General features: G+C 45.2%; 1 long non-coding RNA gene across 1 annotated transcript; it reads left to right on the top strand.

Annotated features, from left to right (window-relative positions):
- Window positions 1–7,846: 7,846 nt before the first annotated feature.
- LOC144326160 (uncharacterized) lies at window positions 7,847–13,965 on the top strand. The gene is made up of 3 exons (XR_013391321.1): window positions 7,847–8,084; window positions 10,091–10,182; window positions 10,866–13,965. It is a non-coding gene; the product is annotated as an uncharacterized LOC144326160 (long non-coding RNA).
- Window positions 13,966–16,226: the final 2,261 nt, after the last annotated feature.

The raw sequence follows: 16,226 nt of genomic DNA, 5'->3' as shown, positions 1-16,226 counted from the left end.
TGATTCTTCATTAATAAGAGGCAGTGGGGTGAGGGAGGCCACGGCCACATTCACACCACGTAACGCGCTATGAAGCCACTTTAAACACTCATGGCTTAAACACCCCCAAAGACTCTGGGAGCTATAGTTGGAAAAGGGTGCCAAGAGTTGTTAGGGGACCCCGTTCCCTGCCAAAAAGGGAACCCTACCTCTACCCCTACCCCTACCCCTACCCCCACCCCTGACGCTAACCCTAACGCTAACCCTTAAGCCTTAACTAGAGCTACAATTACCAGAGTTCCCTGGCAAAAAGGGAACCCTAACCCTAACCCTGCCCCCTAACTACAGCTACAATTCCCAGAGTTCCCTGGCAAAAAGGGAACCCTAACCCTAACCCTGCCCCCTAACTACAGCTACAATTCCCAGAGTTCCCTGGCAAAAAGGGAACCCTAACCCTAACCCTGCCCCCTAACTACAGCTACAATTCCCAGAGTTCCCTGGCAAAAAGGGAACCCTAACCCTAACCCTGCCCCCTAACTAGAGCTACAATTCCCAGAGTTCCCTAACAAGGGAACCCCAACCCTACCCCTGCCCCTGACGCTAACCCTAACCCTAACTCTAACCCTTAACCCTTAACTAGAGCTACTAGAAGGGAACCCTACCCCCACCCCTACCCCTAATCCTAATCCTAATACTTAACACCGTAACAAGTCTCCGTCCCCTTAACCACCTACAGTTCCCAGAATCCCTGAGGGGAAGCCATGCCTGTTTAAAGTGACTTCATAGCAGTTCAGTGGTGCACCTAATGTGGCCTAATGTTGCCTCCTTCATTTTCTTCTCTCTCCCCACTGCGCCATCACATGCAATGCAGCAGATGTCCGCCTGCAGTCTCCCTTCAAAGCTCCTTCTCTCAAGTATGGCCACGGCCTTGTCCATTCCTCACTGCCAGTATTTCACGTTAACTTCTCCGATGTCAATAGGGATGTCCTGCGGTTCTCTTGATGACTTCTAAGACTGGACTTGGGGAAAACCTCACCGGCTCCAGACATCCCTGTAAGGCAAAGGCAAACAGGTGAGTGGGATGGCTCACACCCGACAGCGTCCCCCCAGATTCCTCCTCTGTTTGGCTGCCTGTTCACAAACAAGGCTTCCAAACCAGTTTGCACCCATCTCAGCCAGCGTAGCCTCGCGGCATCCACTAGCCTGAATGCAAATTCTTCGGACAACCATCCACCAGCTGCAGCCTCATCAGGTCCATTGCCAGACATCAACCAGCTTCAGAGCTGAGTGTCAGTCACCTTCAAGTTGCGATCCCACCAGCAAGTAATCTTTGTACTTGCCTTCTCCTTGCTCCACATCATCCCAGAGCCAGGCCATTGCCTCCTTCCGCTTGCCAGCTTGCCACCACAGGGCAGGAGACCACCAGGGCCACAGCATCCCAGCACCGGGCAATTGCCTCCTTCCGCTTGCCAGCTTGCCGCCATGGGACAGGAGACCACCTGGGCTGAGTGCCACCGAGCTGCCCATTTCTCTCTGCGGAGGGCAACTGCTGAGGCTTGCGCCTTGGCCCACATTTATATCCGCTCAGCAGCCAAATGTTTTTGTCACATCACAAGCAACCCACGGACAATGGCAGCAGCTGGGGAGGCATCACCATCACTCCCTCAGCCCTCACAATGGTGAGTGCAGCTCAGCAGCCAAAACACACACACACACACACACACACACACACACACAAGTTGTGCCAATATCTGTGAAGGCCACACCGGAAACCCAAAGGGGCAGGAGGGGGACATTTTTCAGCCCAGTAGTTACATTTCCCTCCACACAACACTAGTTCCAACACACAAATGAACAGTGCAATGAAAGCAAGCCCTATCTTTGCACAGGAAGCTGTTGAAGGAATGACATGCAGAGAGAAAGTTAGCATCTCAGGAAAAAAACACCTTTTCATCAGTCAATCAATCAATCAATCACTCAATCATTTACTGTATTTGACTAAAACACATTCTAAATCCAGTTACAAAAGCACCAAACCCAATGACCCAAACTATGGCTCCCAGATTCTCGGGGGGAGGGGGAGCCAGGTGGATGCCATGTGAACTCAGCGATGTGTCAAGTGATGGATACATACTACCTCCAGGTTCAGAGGCGGCATATTTCTGCATATCAGTTCCTGAGAATCACGAGGGCTGTTGTGGTCACCTCCACAAATTTGCTTTAGGTACAGTAAGGGGGGGGGGGGGTGATTTTAGTAACAATTTTAACATACTGTGGAGGAGTCATATGTAGTGGCTGCATTGAAATGAGCACTATTGTGCTCATGCCCAACTTGTGTGATGGATACATACTACCTCCAGGTTCAGAGGCGGCATATTTCTGCATATCAGTTCCTGAGAATCACGAGGGCTGTTGTGGTCAGATTCTGCTTGCAGTTTTTGCACAGGCATCTGTGAGAATGGGATGCTGAACCTGGGCCACTGGCCTGATCCAGTCAGCTTTCTTATGTTACAAAGGAAGACTTCCAAGAGAATACTTTTAATGCAGCACTCCAAGAAATGCTGCAAGTTTCAGAAAGTCACATAATGCACTCCAAAAACAGAAATTTTGAAACCATTTCAGCACTGTGTCATTTTTCTATTTTTCTGCATCTCTTATCTGAAATATATACTTGCAGTTTCTTTGAGTATGTTTTTTCCGATTTATTTTTATTTGGTAGCCATTTCTCCCTTTCCGAGGAAGGAACAAAAACATTTGAAGTTCTCAGTGTCCCTGACTTAAGGGTCTGACTCCTCTGCCCTGCCTACCAAGCGCTCACTGGCTGGTGTGCCTTTCACTGTAGGGAGATCAGAAGAGGACCGCTACATTGGCAGAAGCCTAAGCAGCCACGAGCTTGCTATTCAGACACAAGGATATTGTTTTAGTCATTTATTCTTATTTTTAATTACTTGGCACCACAGGCAGCTCTCTCAAAAAATGGCAAAGGCTACAATCCCACCTACATGGGAGGAAGCCCCACTGAATTCAGTAGGACTTACTTCCAAGTAGACATGGGTGCAGCAGTGCTGCAAGGATCTCTCTTGGAAGTCCTAGTACTGTAAATAAACTGCCACAGCGGCCGGATTAAACCGACCTGTGCAAAAACTGCAAGGTTAGGATTAGGGGTAGGATTAGGGGTAGGGGTAGGGGTAGGTTTTTTTAGGGTTGAATTTGTTGAGGGGTTTTTGGTTTTTTTTTGGATTTTACCCCAGGAAATAAACTGCCACAGGTGCCGGATTAAACTGACCAGTGGGCTGGATTAGGCCCCCAAAATGGACTTTGGACATGCCTGATAAGCGCTTGGTCAAGCGTCATTAACTTTAGTGGGCTTAGTTGTGACTTACTTCAGAATAAATAGAAGAGAAAAGAAGGGAATTGTGTTTTGAGATCTGATCATGAGCAGATCTTTATTTCTGAGAGGCAGCATTTATATGAATGCTTGGAGAGTTGACATTTACGTGGGGAGGCTCATTGAGGTTGCTATCACCCATCTGTGACATAAGAAGACATATTTCTTGAAAGCTTAAGTAAGAGGTGCCAAGGTTCCCACTTGACCTCTGATCAGGATGCTCTTTTCTATATTCTTAGATGTTTGGTAACTGTGGATCATCAAGTCAATTTCCAAGGGAAAGAAAGTGGCCACGTGTTCAGTTATGGAAAACTTAATAAATATTTCATACAAAAATAAATAAATAAAATAAATACTCAATGACCTCTCTTTCAAGTAAGTGGAAATGAAGCAGTTGGTTGCCATGGTGAAATTATGATGACACTGTCACTCTGTAGTCTCACTGCTGAAGTCATAAGTCAGATTCAAGGGGGGGGGTTTGCCCCCAAGGCCCTGCCTACCAGTTAACAGTCACCTAACGTTTTCCAGTAAAACATGAAATGGTGCACACGCTACATCTTGTTTGTGCGCTTATCAGGCATGTCCAAAGTCCATTTGGGGGGCCTAATCCAGCCCACCGGTCAGTTTAATCCGGCCCCTGTGGCAGTTTATTTCCTGGGGTAAAATCCTAAAAAAACAAACCCTCAACAAATTCAACCCTAAAAAAAGGTTAACAACTTGGGTTGGCTGTTTCGGCGGCCCTCACGGCCCTTCACTTCATCAAATCTGGCCCTCTTTGAAAAAAGATTGTACAGGGTTACAGTCAAAGAGTTCAAGAGTAGCAGAGAAGGGGGTGCTGGATGTCGGGAGTTTCATTCTCTCCCGTGCTGCAGAGTGTGTGGGACTACTGGATCACATGCTCTGTGTGTTGACATTCCATTCTTTGGAAGAGAGGGAACAGAAGGAACTGTGCGCCACTTCCGTCTTCTTCATTCTGTGTTCTGTTCTGTTGTTGTTCTCTCTCGGAGGGCCCACCCATGCCACTTCTGTTGGAAAGGGGCATGGTTTAAGCAGCCTGGTTGCCCCTTCCCTTCCCATTGTGCCTTGCCCCTTTCCCTGCAAGCGTTCAGGTGAGTGCAAAATGCCTACTATACCACCCTACTTCCCATGTTAATCACAACACTATACAACACAATCCAATAAAAATACCTTTATTGGCATTTCAAGTTAAGACCTTCCAAAATGGCTTGAGATACAAAGTCTTTCTTCTTTCTCTTTCCTGTTTCTGAGAGATTTGAATTGGGAAATCCTTTTGATTCTTCATTAATAAGAGGCAGTGGGGTGAGGGAGGCCACGGCCACATCCACACCACTTAACGCGCTATGAAGCCGCTTTAAACACTCATGGCTTAAACACCCCCAAAGACTCTGGGAGCTATAGTTGGAAAAGGGTGCCAAGAGTTGTTAGGGGACCCCGTTCCCTGCCAAAAAGGGAACCCTACCTCTACCCCTACCCCCACCCCTGACGCTAACCCTTGAGCCTTAACTAGAGCTACAATTCCCAGAGTTCCCTAACAAGGGAACCCCAACCCTACCCCTGCCCCTGACGCTAACCCTAACTCTAACCCTTAACCCTTAACTAGAGCTACAAGAAGGGAACCCTACCCCCACCCCTACCCCTAATCCTAATCCTAATACTTAACACCGTAACAAGTCTCCGTCCCCTTAACCACCTACAGTTCCCAGAATCCCTGAGGGGAAGCCATGCCTGTTTAAAGTGACTTCATAGCAGTTCAGTGGTGCACCGAATGTGGCCTAATGTTGCCTCCCTCATTTTCTTCTCTCTCCCCACTGCCCCATCACTTGCAGTGCAGCAGATGTCCGCCTGCAGTCTCCCTTCAAAGCTCCTTCTCTCAAGTATGGCCACAGCCTTGTTAATTCCTCGCTGCAAGTAATTCACGTTAACTTCTCCAATGTAAATAAGGATGCCCTGCGGTTCTCTTGATGACTTTTAAGACTGGATTTGGGGAAAACCTCACCGGCTCCAGACATCCCTATAAGGCAAAGTGGCTTGAGATACAAAGTCTTTCTTCTTTCTGTTTCTGAGAGATTTGAATTGGGAAATCCTTTTGATTCTTCATTAATAAGAGGCAGTGGGGTGAGGGAGGCCACGGCCACATTCACACCACGTAACGCGCTATGAAGCCACTTTAAACACTCATGGCTTAAACACCCCCAAAGACTCTGGGAGCTATAGTTGGAAAAGGGTGCCAAGAGTTGTTAGGGGACCCCGTTCCCTGCCAAGAAGGGAACCCTACCTCTACCCCTACCCCTACCCCTACCCCCACCCCTGACGCTAACCCTAACGCTAACCCTTAAGCCTTAACTAGAGCTACAATTCCCAGAGTTCCCTGGCAAAAAGGGAACCCTAACCCTAACCCTGCCCCCTAACTAGAGCTACAATTCCCAGAGTTCCCTAACAAGGGAACCCCAACCCTACCCCTGCCCCTGACGCTAACCCTAACTCTAACCCTTAACCCTTAACTATAGCTACTAGAAGGGAACCCTACCCCTAATCCTACCCCTAATCCTAATCCTACCCCTAATCCTACCCCTAATCCTAATCCTAATGCTTAACACCGTAACAAGTCTCCGTCCCCTTAACCACCTACAGTTCCCAGAATCCCTGAGGGGAAGCCATGCCTGTTTAAAGCGTATTCATAGCACTTCCAATGGTGCACCTAATGTGGCCTAATGTTGCCTCCCTCATTTTCTTCTCTCTCCCCACTGCCCCATCACTTGCAGTGCAGCAGATGTCCGCCTGCAGTCTGCCTTCAAAGCTCCTTCTCTCAAGTATGGCCACGGCCTTGTCCATTCCTCACTGCCAGTATTTCACGTTAACTTCTCCGATGTCTATAGGGATGTCCTGCGGTTCTCTTGATGACTTCTAAGACTGGACTTGGGGAAAACCTCACCGGCTCCAGACATCCCTGTAAGGCAAAGGCAAACAGGTGAGTGGGATGGCTCACACCCGACAGCGTCCCCCCAGATTCCTCCTCTGTTTGGCTGCCTGTTCACAAACAAGGCTTCCAAACCAGTTTGCACCCATCTCAGCCAGCGTAGCCTCGCGGCATCCACTAGCCTGAATGCAAATTCTTCGGACAACCATCCACCAGCTGCAGCCTCATCAGGTCCATTGCCAGACATCAACCAGCTTCAGAGCTGAGTGTCAGTCACCTTCAAGTTGCGATCCCACCAGCAAGTAATCTTTGTACTTGCCTTCTCCTTGCTCCACATCATCCCAGAGCCAGGCCATTGCCTCCTTCCGCTTGCCAACTTGCCACCACAGGGCAGGAGACCACCAGGGCCACAGCATCCCAGCACCGGGCAATTGCCTCCTTCCGCTTGCCAGCTTGCCGCCATGGGACAGGAGACCACCTGGGCTGAGTGCCACCGAGCTGCCCATTTCTCTCTGCGGAGGGCAACTGCTGAGGCTTGCGCCTTGGCCCACATTTATATCCGCTCAGCAGCCAAATGTTTTTGTCACATCACAAGCAACCCACGGACAATGGCAGCAGCTGGGGAGGCATCACCATCACTCCCTCAGCCCTCACAATGGTGAGCACAGCTCAGCAACCAACACACACACACACACACACACAAAAGTTGTGCCAATATCTGTGAAGGCCACACCGGAAACCGAAAGGGGCAGGAGGGGGACATTTTTCAGCCCAGTGGTTACATTTCCCTCCACACAACACTAGTCCAATACACAAATGAACAGAGCAATGGAAGAAAGCTTTATCTTTGTACAGGAAGCTGTTCAAGGAATGACATGCAGAGAGAAAGTTAGCATCTCAGGAAAAAAACATCTTTTCATCAGTCAATCAATCAATCAATCAATCAATCATTTACTGTATTTAACTAAAACACATTCTAAATCCATTTACAAAAGCACCAAACCCAATGACCCAAACTATGGCTCCCAGATTCTCGGGGGGAGGGGGAGCCAGGTGGATGCCATGTGAACTCAGCGATGTGTCAAGTGATGGATACATACTACCTCCAGGTTCAGAGGCGGCATATTTCTGCATATCAGTTCCTGAGAATCACGAGGGCTGTTGTGGTCATCTCCACAAATTTGCTTTAGGTACAGTAAGGGGGGGGGTGATTTTAGTAACAATTTTAACATACTGTGGAGGAGTCATATGTAGTGGCTGCATTGAAATGAGCACTATTGTGCTCATGCCCAACTTGTGGGCTTCCCATAGGCATCTAGGTGGCCGTTGTTGAAACAGAATGCTGAACCAGATCGGTCTCTAGTCTGATCAGGCAGGGATCTTTTCTTATGTTTTGTAAATCATCATATTATTGCTGTCAAAATGTAACCAACAATGCGCAACCCTGTTATGGAGAAGCATCATTTGAACTCTTTGAGCATCTTTTCTTCATGAGAATAGGGAAACTGTTGTTGGAAATCACTCTAAAGTGTGCATTATGTCAGTGTAAAGCAGCCTAACTGGCTTCAGTGCCAGCCCATTGCTTTACTTTGAGCCATGTCTTACCAACAATCTCTTTCCAGGAATTGTGCTTGTCCCCATAAAGTCAAAGAATTCAAGAGAAGCAAAGAAGGGGGTGCTGGATACTGCCGCTTCTGTTGGAAAAGGGGTGTGGTTTAAGCAGCCTGGTCACCACGCCCCTTCCCATTGTGCCCTGCCCCTTTCCCTGCAAGGGTTCAGGTGAGTGCAAAACGCCTTGGGGTGCAGCAAGCTTTGGGGAGGGGCTGGGAGGAGGATGCAATGCCAGTGAGATGACGGGGGGGGGGCGAGAGACAGCAGGCAGGGAAGCTGCTGGGCGGGGAAGGGGAGGGAAAGAGACCCCCCCCCCCAAATGAAGGCAGGTGGGTGTGCAGTTGAGCCCCCCCCCTTTCGAGTATTCTGAATAGCATTATGGATAGTATAAACACATGCAGAAATACGAACGTTTCCTAAATTTCAGCTGAGTTCCCTGCATTCTAGGGGGTTCGATAAGCTATTTCTTAATAGGTTTAATTGGGTGTGGTGCTTAATCTCTGCATGTCATTCCTTGAACAGCTTCATGTGCAAAGATAAGGCTTGCTTTCATTGCTCTGTTCATTTGTGCATTTGACTAGTGTTGTGTGGAGGGAAATGCAACCCCTGGGCTGAAAAATGCCCCCCTCCTGCCCTCCTGTGTTTGAAATTCTAGAATAAGAAACTGCCTCTTTCCCCTCAGCTGCTATGTTTGTTTGTGACATCACAGGAGACCATCCATAGACAGGGCTGGGGAAACTAGGCCTCGGGGGGGGCGCATTTATAAATAAACAAATGATGACCGAGGAGCCCCCCTCCCTTGTGACACGTGTGGCATGTGGACTCCATGGCATCCTCAGAAACCCTTTTTAGCACCCACCAAGGCCCCCTGAATCTCCCATTTTTGGAAAGTTTCATAAAAGACCATACATAGACAGGGCTGGGGAAACTAGGCCTCAAGGGGGGCATTTATTAACAAACAAATGATGACTGAGACGCCCCCCCCCCCCCGTGACACGTGTGGCATGGCACCCTCAGAAGCCCTTCTTAGAACCCACCAAGGCCCTGACCCTTCCATTTTAAAAACGTTTCCCCAAAATCTGTTAGTTTTTACAGTGCTGTAAGACCGTTTGTTTTGGCAATTGGTATTATTTATTTATTTTTCCCTTAGTGAGAAATAAATAAACTGGTTCCTTTAAGGTCTCTGAATCATTTAAATAAAGTGATCTGGACAAAATGGGTCAATTAGGAAACCTTTTTATTATACACAAGTGGGATAAACCAAGATCAGGCACATCTTCATCAGGAAAAACTCATTTTATACAGTTGGTTGTCCAGCCGCAAGTCCCTCCTTCCATGCCCACAAGAAGGGGCATAACAGTTTAATAAGTATTGCGTCTATCTCATTAACAGTTTACCATTCCACTTCCCAAGTTAATCACAATACAATACAATACAATACAATACAATACAATACAATACAATACAATACAATACAAATACCTTTATTAGCATTTCAAGTTAAGACATTTCAAAATGGCATGAGATACAAAGTCTTTCTTCTTCCTGTTTCTGAGAGATTTGATTGGGGAAATCCTTTCGATTCTTCATTAATAAGAGGCAGTGGGGTGAGGGAGGCCAGGGCCACATCCACACCATTTAATGCGCTATGAAGCCGCTTTAAACACTCATGGCTTCCTCCCCCAAAGAATCTGGGAGCTATAGTTGGAAAAGGGTGCCGAGAGTTGTTAGGAGACCCCCTGTTCCCTGCCAAGAAGGGAACACTACCCCTACCCCTGACGCTAACCCCAACACTAACCCTAATGCTAACCCTTAACCCTTAACTAGAGCTGCATTTCCCAGAGTTCCCTGGCAACCCAACACCAACACCAACCCTAATCCTAATCCTAAACCACCCTAACAACCCTCTGTCCCCTTAACCACCTACAATTCCCAGATTCCCTGAGGGGAAGCCATGCCTGTTTAAAGCGTCTTCATAGCACTTCCAGTGGTGCGCCTAATGTGGCCTAATGTTGCCTCCCTCATTTTCTTCTCTCTCCCCACTGCCCCATCACTTGCAATGCAGTAGATGTCTGCCTGCAGTCTCCCTTCAAAGCTCCTTCTCTCAGGTATGGCCAAGGCCTTGTCCATTGCACACTGCCAGTATTTCACGTTCATTTCTCCAATGTAAATAGGGACGTCCTGCGGTTCTCTTCATGACTTTGAAGGCTGGATTTGGGGAAAACGTCACCGGCTCCAGACATCCCTGTAAGGCAAAGGCAAGCAGGTGAGTGGGATGGCCCCCATCCGACAGCATCCCCCCAGACTCCTCCTCTGTTTGGCTGCCTGTTCACAAACATTAGGCGCACTGTCCAGTGAAAGTGCTATGAAGATGCTTTAAACAGGAATAGCTTCCCCTCAGGGAATCTGGGAACTGTAGGTGGTTAAGGGGACGGAGGGTTGTTAGGGTGGTTTAGGATTAGGATTAGAGTTAGGGTTACAGTTGGGTTAGGGTTAGGGTTCCCTTCTTGCCAGGGAACCCTGGGAATTGTATATTGCCTAGGGATGGGTGAATAAGTTAATTTCTGTTGCTCCAAATTTTTTTTTCCCCAAACTTAAGTTCAATTATCCCCATTTCTACATTAGTATGCAAATTGTTTAATATCTAATATTATTCGAATGCAATTCTGTATAACACATTTTTTGCAACGCAAATCCCCATAATATAATGTAATCCCTCCCACATGAATATATGCACTTTTTGCATGCTTTACCCAAGTATATGCATTTTGGTACATGCTATTTGGCTGAAGAACTGTATTGCAAAATTCAAAGATGTTCAAACTTTGAAGGATGGCTGTTGCCTTAAATATTATTTCAGAATGTGTGAATTATACAGATTCCTTTTTGAATGCAAACTGAATAGAATTCATCCCCCATTGCCAATAACCAGTGTGGAATTCATTGCAGATTCTTTGGTGGTTCAGCTTGGCAAGATCAGAACGCAGCCCTACATCTCTGGGGGTTGGTGGTTTCATTGGGTCCAGCATAAAGTGTGAGCTGCTACACCTGCTATGAAGCACCCAAAATGCACGTCTTTGCCACTGAAGCTATTATAACTGACAAATGGTATGAAATAGACCAATTTAAAAATGAATGGATTACATGAATGGATAGTGCATGGAATTACTAAGCAAAAAAGGAGGCTGAAGAGGAGCCAAAGTCCTCTTTTTATGGGTGATGCAAAACGAACAAGACTAAATGAAAATCACCCACAAGGAGTTAAAAGCTCTCAAAATATTAGTTGCCTAGAAGAGATGTTAAAATAAATTATTCCTCTTTTATGCGAAAAAATCTGAGGATTTCTGATTTGCACCCAGACCTTTTCATTATTCTCCAACTGTGCAGAGCAGCAATAGCTTGAATAAATTTTGACTGAGCAATATTATTATTTAAAGTCTTTTTGCTTAATGTAATCATTTACACAACTGTCACGACTTTAGCCCCTATATCCAAAGAACATTTCCTTTTCACCCCCTGCACTCATTTCCCTTTGCATAGCAAGAGTTGTGCTTCCCTTTAATATTTTAAAATATAATGAAATTTCTTGGGTTGGAGGTTTCTTTTTTAATACATATAAAGAGAAGCCGTTAATTGTTGTGAAGAGCTTATGAAACTAGGGCATATTGAATCTAGCTCAGATATAAGCTTTAAATGTCTTAATGGGATTGTTTTTAGTGTGTATTTTAATTACGGATGTTTATATTTTAACATTTGTGTGACTGGTTTTATATTCTAAATCACTTAGAAGCCTATACTGGCATTAACGGTTATATAAATTAGCACAACAGCTAACATAGTCAGGGAGCCCAGCTAATATTTTGGCTGCTAACTGTTATCACCCCAGAACCACTGGTCATGCTGGCTGGGACAGGTGGGAGTTGGAATCCAACCTTGTTGGCTATCCCTGTCATACATGCTACCCGGAGATCTTTGGAGAATGAGTAGAATTCAAACATGATATCCACCATGGTAGATCAATTGCACAACCCATTTCTACTCCTGCATCAAGGCCCACACAGTTCTTTATCTATTGCTGTTTACAAAACCTTGGGACAGAATCTCTGTTAATGGTATGCAAATTCGTGACACTAGGGCTAGCCTAGGACTCTTTGACACCTCAGGCAAAACACAAAATGGCATCCCTCTTGCTAGGGAAGAAGGGTGATTGACCATCTACATCAGGATAACATCTGTCTCTCCTATTTGTCAAGAGGCCACCATAGAGGTAGCAAGGGGGGCTACCATGTGAACTCTATGATCCCTATGAATCCTGCTGCCTGAGGCAGTCTCCTCACCTTGTCTCATGGGTAGGGCATGTTTATGATAGCATTCTGGCTGAGGCCAGTGATGGGAATCCAACCAGTGCTTTTCCCCTGGGGTATTCAAGGGTATGCAGTACTGGTACCTTTTTCCTAGAAGAAAAACACTGAATACAACAATCTTTGGAGGGCCACAAATCGCTCATCCCTGCTTTTAGAACAATAACACCAAATACTGGCTATTCCCCCCTCCATTTTGTCAATATTTTTCTACTTCAGTAATCTGCTGTGTTGGGTATGAAATATCATTTTGCAGTATAATATAATATTTTCTTAAAACGTGAGACAATCTTTTCTTAAAGATGCAAAGTTATTCTTCTGCTTACTATAACTTTTGGGTTCTTCTTGACTCTCGCCCCCCCCCCCCCATATTTGACTTCAACTAGATTAGATTGAGTTGTATTTTATGACTCTTTTGCCTGTTGCAACCTAAGTAAATTGATGCTATGATTTATATTTTATGTATATTTGACAGCAAAAGCAAACCAATAAGTTGTATCCAATTGGCCTAAGCAGCAGCTCATTTCAGATAGTTGAAATCTTGTGGTTTTAGAATAGTAAATGAAGAGGGGGGGGAGTGGGTGATCTGAGCACAGTCATTTATTTAAAACAGATATTCTAAAGTTTTCTACCCATTTGAAAAGTCCACACATTAAAACAGGTGTTGTTTGAGGGGGAAACGGTGTTTGCTTCTTTTGCATAATGCATTAGATGACTCCCAGAGAAGTTCTTCAAGTAATCTGAAGCCACAGTCTTGGAGACAAAATGGACTTTTTGGAGATTTGGCTTAGGAGAGCTCTTGGCTGAAGACAGAAAATGAATCACATTAGGGTAGAACCATAGCAATGAGAGAATATCATTTCTTCAGAACTGGCTTAATTACTCCAGAAAGGTAAACAAGAACTCTGATGGATAAAGCCTAATGGGCATGTGAGCAAACACTTGTATGCAGGGGAGGGGCTATGCTCAGTGGAAGAGCATCTGTCTTGCATGTGGAAGGTTCCAGGTTCACTTATTGACATCTCTAGGTAGTGTTGGAAGTGTTTCCTGTCTGAACTCCTGGAGAATGGCTGTAGACAATACTGAGCAAGATGTAAGAGACGTCTAGCTCAGGGTAAGGCAGTTTCCTATGTGCAGAAATACTGGGTTTTCACAGGTGCTTCCAATCTGTACCAGTTGTGCTTGTGTTCACTCTGGGTGGCTTCCAAGAAAATATTAAAAATACAATAAATGAATAGGTTGCAGCGAGTACTGTACTTTCAACAGCAGAGAGGAACAAGTCGGGCTGGAGACACCAACATCCCACTGGTTGTCCAGTCTCATTCTCAGTGTTTCTCCTTCAATCGGTGGTGTGAGAATCTTAGTGCTCACCAGTAAAAGAGCCAGACCAATGGAAGGACACAAGGTGGGGGATATGCTGAGCTGCTTGGTGTGTTTGTTACAGATCTACTACACCTGCAAACATAAAAGGTAAAGGTATGGTGCCTGCCGCTGGAATAGGACTTTTGGATCAGCGTGAAAATCCACACAGGACTATAATAATGTTTGCTTCAACTTGCTTGTGGAAATAACTCAGAGGTTATTAAGAAGAAAAATGATACCAACAAGAAGATTGGAGGACAGGACTTGTGAACATCAAAGCAGCAGAAATATGAGAGGATTGGCCTCTTCTGAGCAAGAAGCATGGGTACCCCCCAAAATTTTTTTAAAAATTCGGCAAAATATTTGGACTTTATGATATGTATTATCATAATTCAGATTAATTAATGAGGCATGATTGGATTGTTAAATGGAAATTTAATAAAAATTATTTTTAAAAAACAACAACATAAAAGGTAAAGGTAAAGGACCCCTGGACTCTAGGCAGCACAGTCAGTGGGATGAAGCACCACTGCTGTTGGAGTCTGGATCAGATGTTTGTGTAGTGAGGTCAGGCTACACATTATTCATGTTTGGATAAGGGAAGTTTCATATAACCAGCATTTGGAGTGTGGGACCTGAATGTATAGAATGCCACTAGATCAGTGGGTCTCAAACTACTTTTATTCTTTCAGAATAAAAATTTGCTTGCCAAATTTTTATTGATAAGAAATACATTGGATTTGAAAACAAAAGGAAGCAATTCCCAGCAGTGCTTGATTAATAACATGGGGCACAACTACTTTATAATACAATCGTGGGGCATCCAGGAAGTATAAAACAATGCAACTACCTAAGAACATGAGTCATTCCCAAAATAAAATATTGATTGTCCTTGACTCTTCCTGTCACCCCATCCTATTCTGCCATGCCTGTATGGTGCACTACACCCTTTGAGAACCACTGCTCTAGGTAATTAGTCCCACTGCCAAACTACTCTGCCAGAAGGTTATCCTAACATTTAAATATAATCTGCCTTCTTGTAATTTAACTGCATTAGATATAATTTTGTCCTCATGCAGAATAGACAAGAAGCATTTGCCCTTTTCTATGCAACAGCCCTTTGGGTGTCGGGGACTGGACAGAGGAGGAATGATAGAGACTGCTTCCCCCTCCTGAACCTTCCAGAGACGAGGAAGACCATATAGACTTAGAGCAGTGGTTTGAGGAAGGTCACAGCTCAGAGGTAGATGAAGATCAGAGTTGGAAAATAAGTTCACTTGGAGCAACGCCATTACTCCAAGATGCAACATTTCTTAGCCTCTCTCTGTGAATATTGAATAAAATAACTTGGTAAGAGCTTTCCTTGTCTATCTGTTCCTGGCAGCCTACCAATGCCTACCTGGCAGCCCAATTCCCTGACCCCTGACATTGGGCATCTGAAGAGTCCTGTCATGTTTCCTACTCTTCTGGTCTCCAGCCGAAACATACCCAGATCTTTAAACCTTTCCTTGTCACTGCCTTGACTCTTTGTCACCTAGTAGTTAAGAATCCACTTTATTCCACCCAAAATTAGCTGTATGTTTCAAGCAGCTGGAGGAGGAGGAAAGAATAGAGGGTGTGAGAGGAAAGGAGTCCTTTCCCCATTCGGTGGACCTCATGGGAAACTCAGCTAACCTGCTAAGGTTTGGAGTGTGGAGAGTGAAGCTGAATGGGACACAGCTTTGGGCAGCCTGAGGGAGTACCATCCACGTCAGAACCTGCCCATCAAATGCAAGTCTAAGAGAGAGGCCAGGGTGATGTCCACTGTTTCCAGGAACTGTTCTCATTGTGATACTTTTGTGAGCGAGCTGAGAGTTTGTTTGGACCCTGGATGAGAATCTGGAGGCTGAGGGAGGGTGTGTTCCAGTTGAAATGAATATAACTTTTTATTCAACTTTTTATTTGTAACTGTGTATTTTTGTAATATTTTGTTTCACTTTTCTGTTGTTTCTACATCACTTAGATATATTTTTAATGCATTCAGTGGTATAGAAATTAAATAATCAATACTTAATCAATCAACTACATAATTTCAGTCACTGTTCGACAAGGTGATTATTTCCCCCCTTCTTTTTCAAAGAGTACCTGTGGCTTCTTAAGCGAGATTGCTGCTTTAAATATAGCTGTTGACCTTTCGTTCAATTGTTTGCATGTTAGCAACATGAATCCGCGAAAGCAGGCATTCAGCCTTAGCACTAAATCATATAAATATGTATTGGACAGCACCAATTCAATTAAATGGAATTCAACAGGACTGGGTACCCTTCATTGTTTCAGAAAAGAATATAGGGACTGGACTACTTCTTGGAGTTGCTTTCACAACAAGATGCTGCTTGAGTGGAAGCCTACTGAAACTCTTCTGAATGTTGTGTTCTTCATTGGCTTTTGAAAAGGCAGGTAAGTAAAGTGACTGTAACAGTTCATGGATGGGTGAGTCTAAAAAAAACACATGTAAGAATGTTTAGCAGTATGCTTATCTCTCAGTGAATTCAACTGTCCCTCTCATAGAATAGGCGTCTGCAAACCAAACACATCTGGCAGCATTTAC

Source organism: Podarcis muralis, chromosome Z (genome assembly GCF_964188315.1).
Source record: "Podarcis muralis chromosome Z, rPodMur119.hap1.1, whole genome shotgun sequence".
Classification (NCBI taxonomy): domain Eukaryota; kingdom Metazoa; phylum Chordata; class Lepidosauria; order Squamata; family Lacertidae; genus Podarcis; species Podarcis muralis.
This window is presented reverse-complemented; position numbering and strand designations above follow the sequence as displayed.